The sequence below is a fragment of the Mus caroli genome, unplaced genomic scaffold (genome assembly GCF_978045245.1).
Source record: "Mus caroli unplaced genomic scaffold, Mus_caroli_1 scaffold_15, whole genome shotgun sequence".
Taxonomy (NCBI): Eukaryota; Metazoa; Chordata; class Mammalia; order Rodentia; family Muridae; genus Mus; species Mus caroli.
The window spans coordinates 100,880,310-100,893,593 of record NW_028227270.1 but is presented as its reverse complement, the minus strand read 5'-3'; the positions used below and the strand labels follow the sequence as shown (position 1 = coordinate 100,893,593).

Genomic DNA, 13,284 nt, shown 5'->3' with positions numbered 1-13,284 from the left:
GAGATATATACAGCAGGTTCTTAGAGGACTAATTTTAAAGCAGCCCACCAAAGTTTCCCCTTTGGTGGAAAATCTCAAATAAGGTGTCCAAAATGAAACCTTAAAAAGGGTACCAGAAGCTCTCTGTGCTCCAGAGGTGGCGCTGCGAGGGTGACGGAGTTAATTAGTGCCTGCAAAACGCGGTTTCTGAGCTCATCAGAGAAGTCATGCTCATCCTACACTATTTATAACCGAGATGAAGTGTGCATACTGTGTGACATTTCCCTCTTTTTAAGTAGGGGACTCCAAAAAAAGTCGTGGGCACCCAGTCCTAGGCACTGTGCAGGGGGGCGGGCAGCAGTGCGGGGGCGGGCAGCAAACGCGCCAACAAACGCGTGTCCGCGCGCAGGTGCCGGGGGCGGCGGCTGCAACTCCGCATCGGCTGCCCAGAGTTCGCGGCAGCTCGCGGGATGCTCCTAGATGCAAGATGTGTCTCTGGCCAGCAGGAGGAAGGAAGAGGAAGTGAGAGCAGCGGCAGCCGGCGGCAGCGGCCGGCGACCCGAGTGTAAGTGCGTGCGTTCGGGCAGCGGCAGCGGGTGAGGATGGGCACGAGATAGAGGCAGAGCCACCGCCGTCCGCGGCTCCGAGAGCGGCGACAGAGCCTCGGGCACCGGTCTACGTCTCCTGCCCCGGCGCTCCGGCCTCTGGGAACCCTCGTCGCGGCGTCCTGAGACCCCGGGCAGGTTTGTAAAGTTTGCTGGGCTGGCGCGGCGCCCGACTCGCTGACCTCGGCGGCCCGGGCGGGGGCCAGGGCAAGACGAGGGCGCCGCGGAGGCACTTTTGTTTCCTCCCGGGGCCCCGCGGCGCGGGCGGGTGGGGGTTGCGGGCGCCCTGCAGTTGGGAGGTCTGGGCAAAGGGGCGTCCCGAGTGACTAGAGGCACGGGGTGGGGGAAAGCGGACACCGGGGGCAGCGCCTGGATGGGGCTCAGTGCAGGGACCCGTGGAAACGACCGGGGCAGAGTCGGCTGGAGGGGGCGCGGGCGGGCTGCGCCACCGGCGTAGGGGTGCTGGGACCTGGCAGAGTGCTCCTGGGACCTTGCGGCCAGCAGTCGTGGGGCTGGAGAGTCAGGAAGCGGCTCCTAGTTTACCAGCGAGGACACCGGGGCTCTCTCGTGTGTCGCAGACGGGAGGGGATCCCCGGAGAGCGCGCTCCCGAGATGGGGCGGGATGAGCTGCGGGGACCCCTGAAGGCGTTCGCTAAGGAAGACCCGCCTCCCGGGGCCATGCGGGGCTTCCCTCTGGGCGGCTGGGTCTTCTATAGAGAGGCTAGCGTGGGAGGGGGCGTACCGCGCGTCTTCCCGGGAGAGCGGCGGGTATGGGGCGCCGGGGAGTGAGCGAGCGAGCTGCGCGCCGCGGTAGCCCCGCGGCTTAGAGGAAGAGGAAACCCAGAACTCAGCCCGCCGCGGTGCGCTGGTGTGGGGTTGGGAAGTCCGTGCTGTGCCGAGGGCGCGCGCCAGGCTTATATTTGTGTGTGTGTGTGTGTGTGTGTGTGTGTGTGTGTGTGTGTGTGTGTGTGCTGGCGCGCGTCATTGCGGTGGGGGCGCTCTCCTATTGACCCCTCGGGGGTTGGGGCTCTCTTCCACTGACTCTTCTGCCTGGGGCCCTTTGAACTAGGCAGCTGGGGCAAGGGTTGTTGGACTTGGATTGACCCGACGCTGCAGAGTTTGGCCTCAAGCAGGGACAGCTCCGAGGGCCTCTGGACAGCTCCCGAGGCGTTTTGAGCTCAAGGAAATGCACCCAGGGACTTTGGACCTCCTGCCTCTGGCCAGTAAGGACAATCTAAGATACAGAAAGAAAATTGTGACTTGAGGGAAACCAGGGAAGAATTTCTGATTTTTTAAAAATTTTATATACAAAATAAAAATAACTATCGTTTACATACTACAAATCTTTGAGAGCAACTTGAGATTGGAAAATCCAGTTTACTTGCAATGATCGTTAGATTGGGAAAGCAGGCAGTAAATCCGGTCCACTAAAGGCTTCTGGTATGGTCTTCATGTGTCTCACCTCTTCAGTAGTGGCCAAGGTCATTTCAAGGATTACTGGTTTCACTCTCTCAATTTGCAGGAGTGGGGATCGAACCAGGTCACTTGAAGGCTTGTAACACAGATTCCATACTTTTATTTTCTTGCCTGCCCTCACTCCCTCCATCTTCCTTTCTCTCCCTCCCTTACCCTCCCCTCTTTCTTCTTAGCTGACCCTTTGATCTTCTACTTGTCACTATGCTCCATTTGCTATCCGTCAGCATTGTAGTTAAGCGTGTACATGGCCTTTTTAACTGTATTTGCTACTTGATTCTTGTTAAGTTAGATGGTGTTATGATAAACTGACAGAATGACCTCAATTGTGGGGCCTCATGGTGAGGAAGTAGGGTAAGCAGGAGAAAGTTGGGGAACAGGAAGCTTGGGGACACCATAGTCTGTGGAAACTCAGTGCCTGAACAGTCACTGGGCCAGAGATTAGGTGGTCACATGGTGGGTGACCATACCCACCACAGCAATAGGCTCTTGTTAACTGTGGCAATTTTGACTTCCTTACATTTTTCATGTTTACTGCTTTGTCTCCCCAGGACCTTTGCACATGCTGTTCTTCTGCCCGGGGTGCTTTCCCTCACATGTTCATGACTCATCCTTTGCCTCCTTCAGGACTCCACCAGTTCTCAGTTTAAAAGGCCTTGGTGGCCAGCTGCCTGGGTCTACTTAGGTTACCCAGTCTCCCTCTCAGTATTTATTACTAGTTGGCATTATTTATTCATTTATTCATCTGTTTATCTTATCGTTTTCTCTCCCATTAGGATGGAAGTTTGAGCAGGCTGGTGAACTTGTTCACAGATCTAGGTTAACTTTTTAGCACAAGATAACAATGTGTTTTGTGAATATTTCATCGACTGGTGGAAGGAGACTTGCCCATGCTGGGAGAAAGCACTGGAAACATACTAAGATAATCCCAGTGTAAATGGCGAGTAGGAAACCTGGCGGTTATCACACTCTCTTGTCCCCTCCTCCACACCCTGCCACTGTTCTTTCAGACCCCTTCTGCCTTGTTTAGATCCTTCCCTCAGAAGTGCAGGCTGAGGAAAGGTGTAGAGAAGCCATTGCTTGGGTCAGGGCATAAAGACCAGAGCACTTCATTAAAAGCGCAACTGTTCCTGATCTGCTGGAACCCTCTCTCCTTGGAGATGTCTTCTAAAGCCTGTGTGGCTTTAAGCCAAAGAAATGCTCCTCCTGCACCCTGTCCCTGTCCCTCTCCCTCTCTCTCATAGGGATGGAGCCAGATTGAAGGCAGAGAAGAGGTTGCTTGCCGGGCCAGGAGAGGGAGGCAGAGGGAAAAGCTGGGAGACTGACCAAGCAGAGAAAGGCCTGGGCAAGGGAGAGAATGGAGAGAAAGCCTGCAGACAAGGGGCTTCTTCGGGAGCTGCGGAGCGCAGAGTATTTCTGAAATGTCAGCACCACTCAAGTGATTTGCTTGCTTTGGGTGTTTGGTGTGAGTGGGTGGGGAGAGGTGTGTGCAGGAAGGGAGGGCTTTGAAGCTCTGGCCCAGAGGATGTGGCTGGGGGAGTGGCAAGTGGTGCACCAGGGCACGCGTGCTTACTTCATCATCTGGTCCAAGCCCGAAGCTTCGGAGGGATCATCCCTGGCAGCATAGTGTTTGCCACCCTGATCCAGAACAGTGGGCCGGGAGGTTTTTCGCTCCCCACAGGATGGCCTGCAGCTATCCAAGTAGATAGCTCGGTTTAGACATCCTGTTGAATTTGGAGAAGGTGGAAGATTACTAAACCTCTCTGCCTTACAAAGCCTCAAGTGTTTGCTGCAAGAGTTGTGTAATATCAGTTCATGTCAACGAATACCGTGCTTTGTTCGCTTAAGGTTGTAGCCTAGGAGGAGGGCCTGATACCTTAGCAGGTCTGATCAGCAGTCTGAAACACAAATGGTAGCAAGCAGAAGGCTGGTCCTCTGAGGAGGTTGAGGCTGAAGGATCTTGAATTAGAAGCAAGCCTGGGTAATTGCTAGTTCAAGACCAGCTAGAAATGTAGAAACGTCGTTGATTAGCATGCACCAAGTCATGGGTTCTGTCCTTAGTGCCACACAGAACAGACTTTGACTCTTATATACTGAATGCATAGCACCATATCAGGTTGAGTTTTTAAAAATATGCTTTAATAATTCTAGAGGTTTTGAGATCTTTTTCATCAACTTGCCAAGAAATCTCCAAGAAGCTCTTCCCCTTTTACAAAATATTGTTTGTTTGATAGTTAATAGTTTAATAGTTAATGGCAAAATAGTTAGTGAAAGATGCTGCTTCCAGTTGGATCACATACAGTGTCAGCCCTTGACTTTACCCTAAAAATGCTATTGTTTATAGACTTTGGCACTGTGTCAGGCCCAGATCCCATCACCATCTTAGGAGGTCAGGGGACCCAAATGACCAGTTGTTTACTGCAGTGATGCACAGTCGAAGAATCCTCAGTAGCTCTCCCTGTACTTAGAAGGAAATCAAAACCACGCAGTCTTCTGACCAAGTGTTAGCTTTTGGAAATTTACTCATCCCAACCTTTCATTTCCTAGTTTACCCCTGGGATTCGGTATTTGCGTGATGCTAATTGCTTTTGGAGATTTGCAGAGGCAGCCATTCTGTTTTTGGTAGTAGCCACATGTTAGATCAGGTATTCATGCTGACTTGGGCTTAAGACTGACTAGCCACCAAAACAAAGCCAACGACCAAGAGCTTCAGAGGTGTTTGAATCAGTCTAGACCGTGTGGTTTTAGTAGTATGCGTGGCCCTCGAAGGCTTTCCACTGCGCACCATAGTGCATTTAGGTTCAGCAAAGCCAGTCTACATACGCTATGCATATGTGTTCAGCAGCATACACTGTCTGCTGTATTTCCTGGGTGATCAAGATTGTCTGGGTGTTAAGAATGGCACCTTCTCTGTAGTAGGCTGAACTGAAGCCTGCCAAACCCTGCCACGATCAATGATCGCCTTAACCACATGTGCTTCAACACTCCATAGGCGCAGGTGCAAGTACAGAATTTTGTCTGCAGCCTACAATGAGGTGAACAGTTAAGTACTGAGGTAGGAAAATGTGTGGGTGAAGGAATGCTGTCTCATCAAACGGAATGAGCCACAGCAACAACCTGGCCCAGTGCTGAGCAGAGAAATTAGTCACATGTATAAATAGTAGATGTTTCTTTGTGTTCTTGGCCCCCACAAACAGTGGTTTCCAGAATCTGAGCAGATTATAATTGGAACCTCAGTTTTAGGAATTGAAGCTACAGTTGGACTATTTTAGTTCTCACTGTTAATGTAGGGAACACAGCTCTCTTCAGTAGGAAAGGCTGGCAACTCACTACTTGCTCTACTCTAGGACAGTGTGCTGGGTGGGTGGTATCTCTGGATAAGCAGCAGTGGGCTAGGGGATGGGTGCCCAGGTAAGACATTATGAAGCACTGTGTCAGTATGGTTGAATCATGAGATTGATGTGAATCTTCATCCACAGCTGGCACCCTTCCCTATGGCCTACTGTTTTGGAAAGAGTTGGGTGGTGTTATCATTTTATAGATGGTGTTACTGGCAGTGTGGTGTTATCAATTTATAGATGGTGTCAGCACCAGGATGGTATTCTCAGTTTATAGATGGTGTCAACAGCAGGGTGGTAATCAGTTTATGGATGGTGTCTACAGGGGTCATGGGCTCTAGAACTAAACTTTATTCAGCTCTTCTGATATTTCCTACTTTCTTTCTTCCTTTCTTTCTTTCTTTCTTTCTTTCTTTCTTTCTTTCTTTCTTTCTTTCTTTCTTTCTTTCTTTCTTCCTCTCTCTCTCTCTCTCTCTCTCTCTCTCTCTCTCTCTCTCTCTCTCTCTCTCTTTTTCTTTCTTTTACTCCACATTATATATTCTGGTTAGTTCCTTGTCTTGTTGGTGCAGTGGTATCTAGAGATATCTATACTCCTCTATATTGTTAGGAAATCTCTCCACATAGCAGGGCAGAGTGGTTTCTGCCTACAACACCAGCCTGAGCATCATAGACAACCCCATCTAAAACCAAACCAACCAACCAACCAATCAGCCAACCAGACAAACAACAGTAACAAAAAACTAACCAGTCCTACAAACAAACAAACCCCAACGAAAACCAAACCAAAGCTGGCTTAGGATATGACTTAGTTGGTAAAGTGCTTGGCTTTTATAATGTTGGAAACTGAGTTTGATGTTGGTAAAGTGCTTGACTTTGTAATGTTGGAGTTCCCCAGAACTCATATAAGAAAACTGGAGTGGGGGACATGGAGGGAGACCTGGAACTTACTAGTCTCACATCGAAGCTGAGTAACTGGCAAGTTCTAAAGATGTTGTCTTAAAAAATAGAGAGTACCCGGAGAATGACAGCTGAGGTTGTCCTTTGGCCACCCCACTCATGCATGCATAAATAGACACACAAAATAAATTTAAAATGTTTTAAATATAAAAAGAAGATATGCCCTCAGTTCAGGTAGGGGTACTGCTCAGTGGTATTGATGGGCTTGATCTACGTGAAGCTTTAAGTTTGCGTCTCAGTGGCCATGAAACAAAAAACAACAGAAGAAATGCCCTCAGTTCAGAGGGGCTGTGTCCCGGGTTGCCATGACATCTAGCTCTTGCGATGGAGAATTGCAGAGTTGATCCTTCTCTGCATATTTCATTCTCAAGGTGCCCTTAGACTTGAATCTAGATCCATCTGTGGCCTCTCCTATCAGCCAAGATCACAAAATTGGAGGACAGGGGCTATTATTAATCAGAGAGAGAAGGGGGAGGTCTTTGCCAAGGAAAATGTATTCTTTAGCCAACACTTTTTTTTGAAAGAAGATTCTGGATGAGTTATGGTGCATGAACCCACTGGGAGGGAACCAGTTGTCAGGGGAATATACTTCATGATGCACTTGTCAGCTTCTCTGACAATGGACTAATGCCCACCAAGGGAACTGGAAACCTGAGCCCACTAGGTAGGAGGCTCTTCTTTCTGCAATGCAGATGTTGCTGCTGTTCTTCTTTGTCTGCTTACAGACGCCTCCCCTTTGATCTGTCCTTTATTTTGAGTCTCGGCCTTGGCACTACTGACATTTTGAACTAAGTAATCCTGTCTTTTGAGGACTCTTCCATGCATTGCAGGATGACCACCAGCTTCCCTGGTGTCCTTTCACTAGGTCCCAACATCTCCACTCAGGAACAACCAAAGTTGCATCTACTCTTTGCAGGTCTCTGGCTGGGGGCCAACCCCAGCCCTCCTCTCTCCTCCCTGGGCAGGTTAAGAACGTCTGCTTTGTTTTTTGAAGAGATCTGAACAATTGCTTGTAATCTGATCTGACTTTCAGCTGGAGTTGTGACTGGCCCAGTTTTCTGTCACTGGCTATTCCTTGGAGCCTAAACTAAGGTAGTGTACTCACAGATGGGGACCCTTTATGTTCAATCATTTGCTTTAGTGTCCTCCTTAACTTCCCTCACGGCTAAGATGCAATTATCTTCCTGAGTCAAATGGTGATGAGACTTTACTCACCTTCCTGGATAGCCCAGGTAGAAGAAAGCTAAACTGGGAGTTTCGATCCCAGTTTCCTGGCAAGGTTTTGAGTTTGACTGCTGGATGTTGAATTAACTGTGACCTTTACATAACAATTAAGAGGGTAAATAGATGGAGCGGGGTGGTAAGGAATTGTCAGGGTAGCTCAGTTAGAGGCCTGGTCAATTGGAATCCGGTAATTGAGGACAGTATCTGCTCCTTGGCTGATCAGCTGGTAATGGATATGGGTCATATCCATTACCATAGGACCTCTAGCAGGCAGGGAGAAACTTTAAAGACATTGGCTTATATGAAGTCCTTTCTCATTCTGGGTATTAACATTTCTGGGCAGTCTTGTGGCATTATTGTCTTATGTAATTATATGTCAACCTTTTACTTGCCTCCTCTGGCTGCTGTGTCGAGAGCAATAGCTGGTGGCTTCTGCCACCCAGAACCTATTGCTGGGTAGGATATTAACCGTTTCCCCAAGTCAGCAGCCAGCTCCGAATCACACAGCCTGTAGCAGCCCTCCGCCCTTCTTCCTTCCGCCCTCTGTACCTTTTTTTTTTCAGTTTGAGATTGCATTTGGAGCGCCACAGTTTTGTGCTCTGGGGTTCAGTGGCTGAGTGTACTGCATGAGATATATTTTCCAGGCTGTTACACACAATTACCCTTAATTTTGAAGTATAATGCATTTCAAAATAATTTTTTTTCTGTTTTGGGGCTCTTTCTCCCGAATGCATAAGCCGCAGTTGGCCTTCGGGGACATGTGGCTTGGGAGGTTGAGCCAGCAGAGTACTTTGGTCAGGCTGCACATTTTTGGCTGTGTGAAGAGTGAATTCCAACAACACTCAGTAAGACTGTTTCAACTTGAGTCCTGCCCACCCCACATTACCCTGCCCACCGTGCCCTAGATTTTTCTAGTGGATTGCTACCCTAGTTTCACCAACCATGGACACTTAGTGGAAGTGACTACTAGGTAAACAGTTTGGCTTGGGGAAGTGAGACATATTCTTTCCTGTAGTAAGTGTCACGCACATGCTCATACACACACACACACACACACACACACACACTTCGCCTAATAATGAAGGGTACTTTGAAGCAGAGGAATAATGATGTCATCTTCTAAATTCTGTTTTCCCTAACACTTATCACCTTTACTGAATGGGAACCATGCTAAAGCGAATTTTCTATCAAGCAATGAGCACATTTCCATTCTCCGTGGACCCACTCCACTGCCAGCAAGTGGCTTAGATTCACTGGAACCATTTTCCAGATCATTATTTGATCTTCGGCTCAAGAGTTATTTGAAAAACATCTGCCTGGATTTGCATGAGAGAAGCATAAAACAGCTTTATTTTTAAATTATATTTTATAAAAGCAATGTTGAGTAGAGAAGGCTGAGGAATAAAGAGTGGGCCCAGGATGAACAAAGCCTTGAAAATTCTGTCCTCAGCATTTAAACCGACTCTCTCTCTCTCTCACTCACACACACACAAATTATCAATAAATAAGGGTCTTAAGTGTATATAAAGACTTTTAAACTACTGTTTTTAGGCTTAACCTGTCATAATACTTCAGCCATGTCCTCATGCTTCCATCAGTCAGCTAGCTATGCCACAGCCCTTTGAACAGTACTGTAAGTTCTGTGGCCAAGGCCCTCCACATTTGGAGCTTTGCTAGGGATGGATGAATGAGAAAAAGATCAGTTAAGAGATAATTGTAACTACCAGTACTGCAGGTTTGTAGATCACAGGCAAAGTACACAGATTATCATTTGGGGAGGGGGATAGATGTAGAAAAGTTATTATTAAAGAAAAATTGTTCCAGGAGTTCAGCAGTCTTGGTGGAGGAAGTTTTTTGGGCAAGGACAGGAGTCTGTTCTTCTGGGAGCTAAACACCCAGTTGAATGGACAGGAAAGCCAAAGACTCTTAGGCAAGGAAACCAGGCAGTCCAGGTTTAGTGAGGACTCTGTCCCATTGTAGTCTGGACAAAAGATGAGACAGGAAGCAGGCAGGAGGAACTAACACGTTACTAACAGCGACACTTATCAGCTTCTGTTTTCTAGACCTATATTCAAATAAACACCCAGTCTTGGGGAGAGGAATAAATAAATACCGCAGTGAGCCTGCTATGAGGGAAGGCTGCCCCACCCCCACTTCCCTACTGAGACCCCACAGCTGGCTGCCAGCCAGAGCAGACAGAGGGGAAGGAGGACAGTATGTTTCAGCCACCCACTGAAGAAAACAAATGGAGGATTGATGACTGATTGGATTTAGGAAAGAAAAAGAATGATTCTTTGAAGTTTGGAACTAAGTAAACATGATCTTGTTAATTGAGGGTTCTATCTGATTTTCGAGACTTAGCTGGGGAGCGGAAATTCATTATCTTGCTCAGCCTCAGTTTTCACATCTGTCAGATGGAGTTAATATAAATCCGTAGTCTCTGGAGCTGCTGACATGGGGGTTTAATGCTGACTGCGAGGTGGGTTTGCTGCGTTTGTTTTGTTGTTATCGTCAATGCCACTGGTTTTATCGGTTAAGAAATCAATATAGAAAGTATACTCGTTTAAAGACTTACATTGATTGTTGAACTTTCTTTAAGAGGCCTGAGCCCTGTCTCTTAAAAGCTCAACTAGACTTTGCTTCATACACCACTGTTTCAGAAACAGAGACTTTGCCACATTAGGAGGAATATCTTCCATCGTAAATTAAATGAGCCAACATAACAGATCATGCTCCCAATCTGGTTCAAATGAAAACCCATGTAAAGTCCAGCTCACCTGGAATTTCACTCCATGCTAATTTCCACTGGGGATAGAGATTGGAGGATGCTGCTCAGGGCTCTTCCCCAAACTTTGCTTGATTTGAGCTTCCTGGAAAAGGGTTGTTTACACCTGTCCAACTATAGACAGGAACTCGGAGGGAAACTCCCAAGGTAGTGAATAGCAATGGACAGGCATTTAATTCAGATGAGCTGTGTTTTGTATGATTATGTGTTCTGTAAAGGAAGCCCAGTGGTCCCCAAACACTTCATAAGCGTCCCTTTTGAATCACTTAGAAACTTCTTGAAAGTGACTGCTTAAAGTTTCAGTGGAATGTGAGTGGGTGCAAGGTGTTCAACTTTCTTCCCTAACCAAAACTGGTTGATTAGACTGTCAGCCAGGTTCAAAGAGATTCTGAGCATAAAATAGAATGGGGAGAGGAGAAGAACCATGACCTGAAGGGACAGACCCACACAGTTCTGTTGTTCTAGTATAGTTAACGTAGCATCTTTCTCACTTTTAAAATGTTCCATGTATACATTTCATCCTATGTCTACTTCCAGCCACAGCCACTGTTCCACCATTTATGTTTGCTAGTTCTGGCCACGGTTTGTAAGTAAGTTCCTTCAGGGAGGCAGCAGCTAGCATAATGGCTTACTAGTTCCTTCCACAGTAGCTCATATATCCATCCAATGGTCATTTAGTAAGCGCTTTTGTGAGTAGATTAAAAGAAAGATAAACTCCAGTTTAGACACTAAATAATATATAATACATCATATATAATATAATAGTATAATATAATATTAATAACATAATATATAAATATTATATATAATAATATAGATACTAAATAATAAATGGAAGCATTGGCTTGAGACAGAGATGCGCCACTGGAAAGATATTCTACAGACTGCTTTGGAAGTAAAACCATTCCTGCAGTCATGAAAGGCCACTTAGCTGAGCCCTGGATGCAGGTCTTGGTTGGACACAACAAATTACATACTAACCTCAGGATATAAAAATTTCAGTCCCTTTCTGTTCTCAAGAAGAGCGATGCGAATCCTTCAGCTTCTGCAGGCGTTCATGCAGCGGTGCCTTCTTCCTACCTGTCAGGCTCCGTGCAGAGCATGAAAGGCAATCCAGTGTCAAACCTATTTAAAGAGTCACAGAAAGGTTTGTTTTCGTAAGATGCAGGATTCTGTTGAAACTGGGGAGCTCTGCTCGCCCTCAACGTAGCCGACAATTTAAAGATTCCAAGCGCCTGGGTTCCATTTACCACTTCTCACTTGCTCCCTATTCTGCAGTTTATCTTAGGAGACACTTCCAGCTGTCAGCATCTCCTCCATTTCCAATAGTCTGTTTTGCCTTGGTTGAGCATGCAGCTTTGGAACACTGTGTGGTGTGGGTCCCAGCTCTTGGTGACCACAGATGAGAAGCCATTTGTCTTAAGAGTTTTGCCAACCTCAGGAGCATGTGGAAGAGCAGTCATGTCAGTAAGCCATCACCCCAGCTGTAGCCAGCTGCTTGCAAGAAGGCAGAGAGAAGAGGGCAGAATGGAGATTCAAGTTCTCAGAAGACATCATTCTCTGTACCAGACATTGTGTTGTAGTCATTGCTGGCTGAGGTTCATTTAGAATCTTCTCCGATGTGTTGCTGGTAAGGTTAGCATACGAAGGCATACAATGAAAAAGTCTGAGTTCAGTTATGGCTTAGGAGGGCACATAGAACATAAGAAGTCACTCTGAAGATATCCTGGTCAGATTTTATTTCAGAGTTCAAGTCTTTTCCAAAGGCAATAGTACACGACCAGATCAGACCAAGGCACAGAGAAGTGGACCAATAACAGCCTTAATAATGCATTTTTTGGGCTGGTGAGATGGCTCAGCGGTTAAGAGCACTGACTGCTCTTCCAGAGGGCCTGAGTTCAAATCCCAGCAACCACATGGTGGCTCACAACCATCCGTAATGAGATCTGACACCCTCTCCTGGTGTGTCTGAGGACAGCTACAGTGTACTTACATGTAACAATAAATAAATCTTTAAAAAAAAATAATGCATTTCTTCAGGCTGAAGAGATGGCTTGGCAGTTAAGAGCACTGACTGCTTTTCCAGAGGTCCTGAGTTCAATTCCCAGCAACCACATAGTGGTTCACAACCATCTGCAATGGGGTCTGATGCCCTCTTCTGGTGTGTCTGAAGACAGCGGTGTACTCACATAAAGTAAAGAAATAAATCTTTTAAAAAATTCATTTCTTCTTTCCAAATCTATAAATTATATGGAAAGAGTGCGGTTCATCCAGTTGAAAAACAAGCAAAAGGGAATATTTAGGGTCATGTGTACAAGAGAATCCACTGTGACATGCCAATCCTTACTATTAGAGAGACATTAGAGCTCTTGATTTTCAGGAGAGAAAAAAACATGGACTTATTTTTTTCCATGAGAGAGGGTTTCTCTGTGTAGCCATCTGTCCTGGAACCCACTGCATAGACCATGTTGGCCTCTAACTCAGAGATCTGCTTGCCTTTACCGCCTGGGTGCTGAGACTAAAAAGGAGTGCATCACCAGGCCTGGCTACTTTAAATTCTTAATTGCTCCTGAATCCTGAAATTTGCTCTCAGTGCATAACTGAAATGTATTTTAAATTCATTTGTCTATTTACACATATTTATGGAGTATCAGCTCTGTATCATTAGTAGGATTTCTTCCAAAATTACAACACACACACACACACACACACACACACACACACACACACACACACACACAAACTTCTAGACAAAAAAAAAAAATGCACATTCATCAATGGGTTCCAGAACTCTATACTGATGTTTCTTAGAAACACTTTTTAATATTTGCTTGTTTTATTTTATGTGTATGAGTGCTTCGCTTGCTTGCATGTACATGTACCATATACAGGCCTAGAGCCTGCAGAGGTCTATAAGAGTGCA

General features: G+C 46.5%; 1 protein-coding gene across 3 annotated transcripts in view; it reads left to right on the top strand.

Annotated features, from left to right (window-relative positions):
* Window positions 1-356: 356 nt before the first annotated feature.
* The window catches only part of Elmo1 (engulfment and cell motility 1), a 510,326-nt gene continuing 497,398 nt past the window's right edge, over window positions 357-13,284 (top strand). For 2 of the 3 annotated variants that reach the window (XM_029468420.2, XM_021180510.3), the window contains exon 1: window positions 393-722. The gene's annotated coding sequence lies outside the window, so the exon portion shown is untranslated. Of the gene's footprint in view, window positions 723-13,284 lie in introns of all 3 variants that reach the window. The other variant, XM_029468421.2, reaches the window with a different exon arrangement.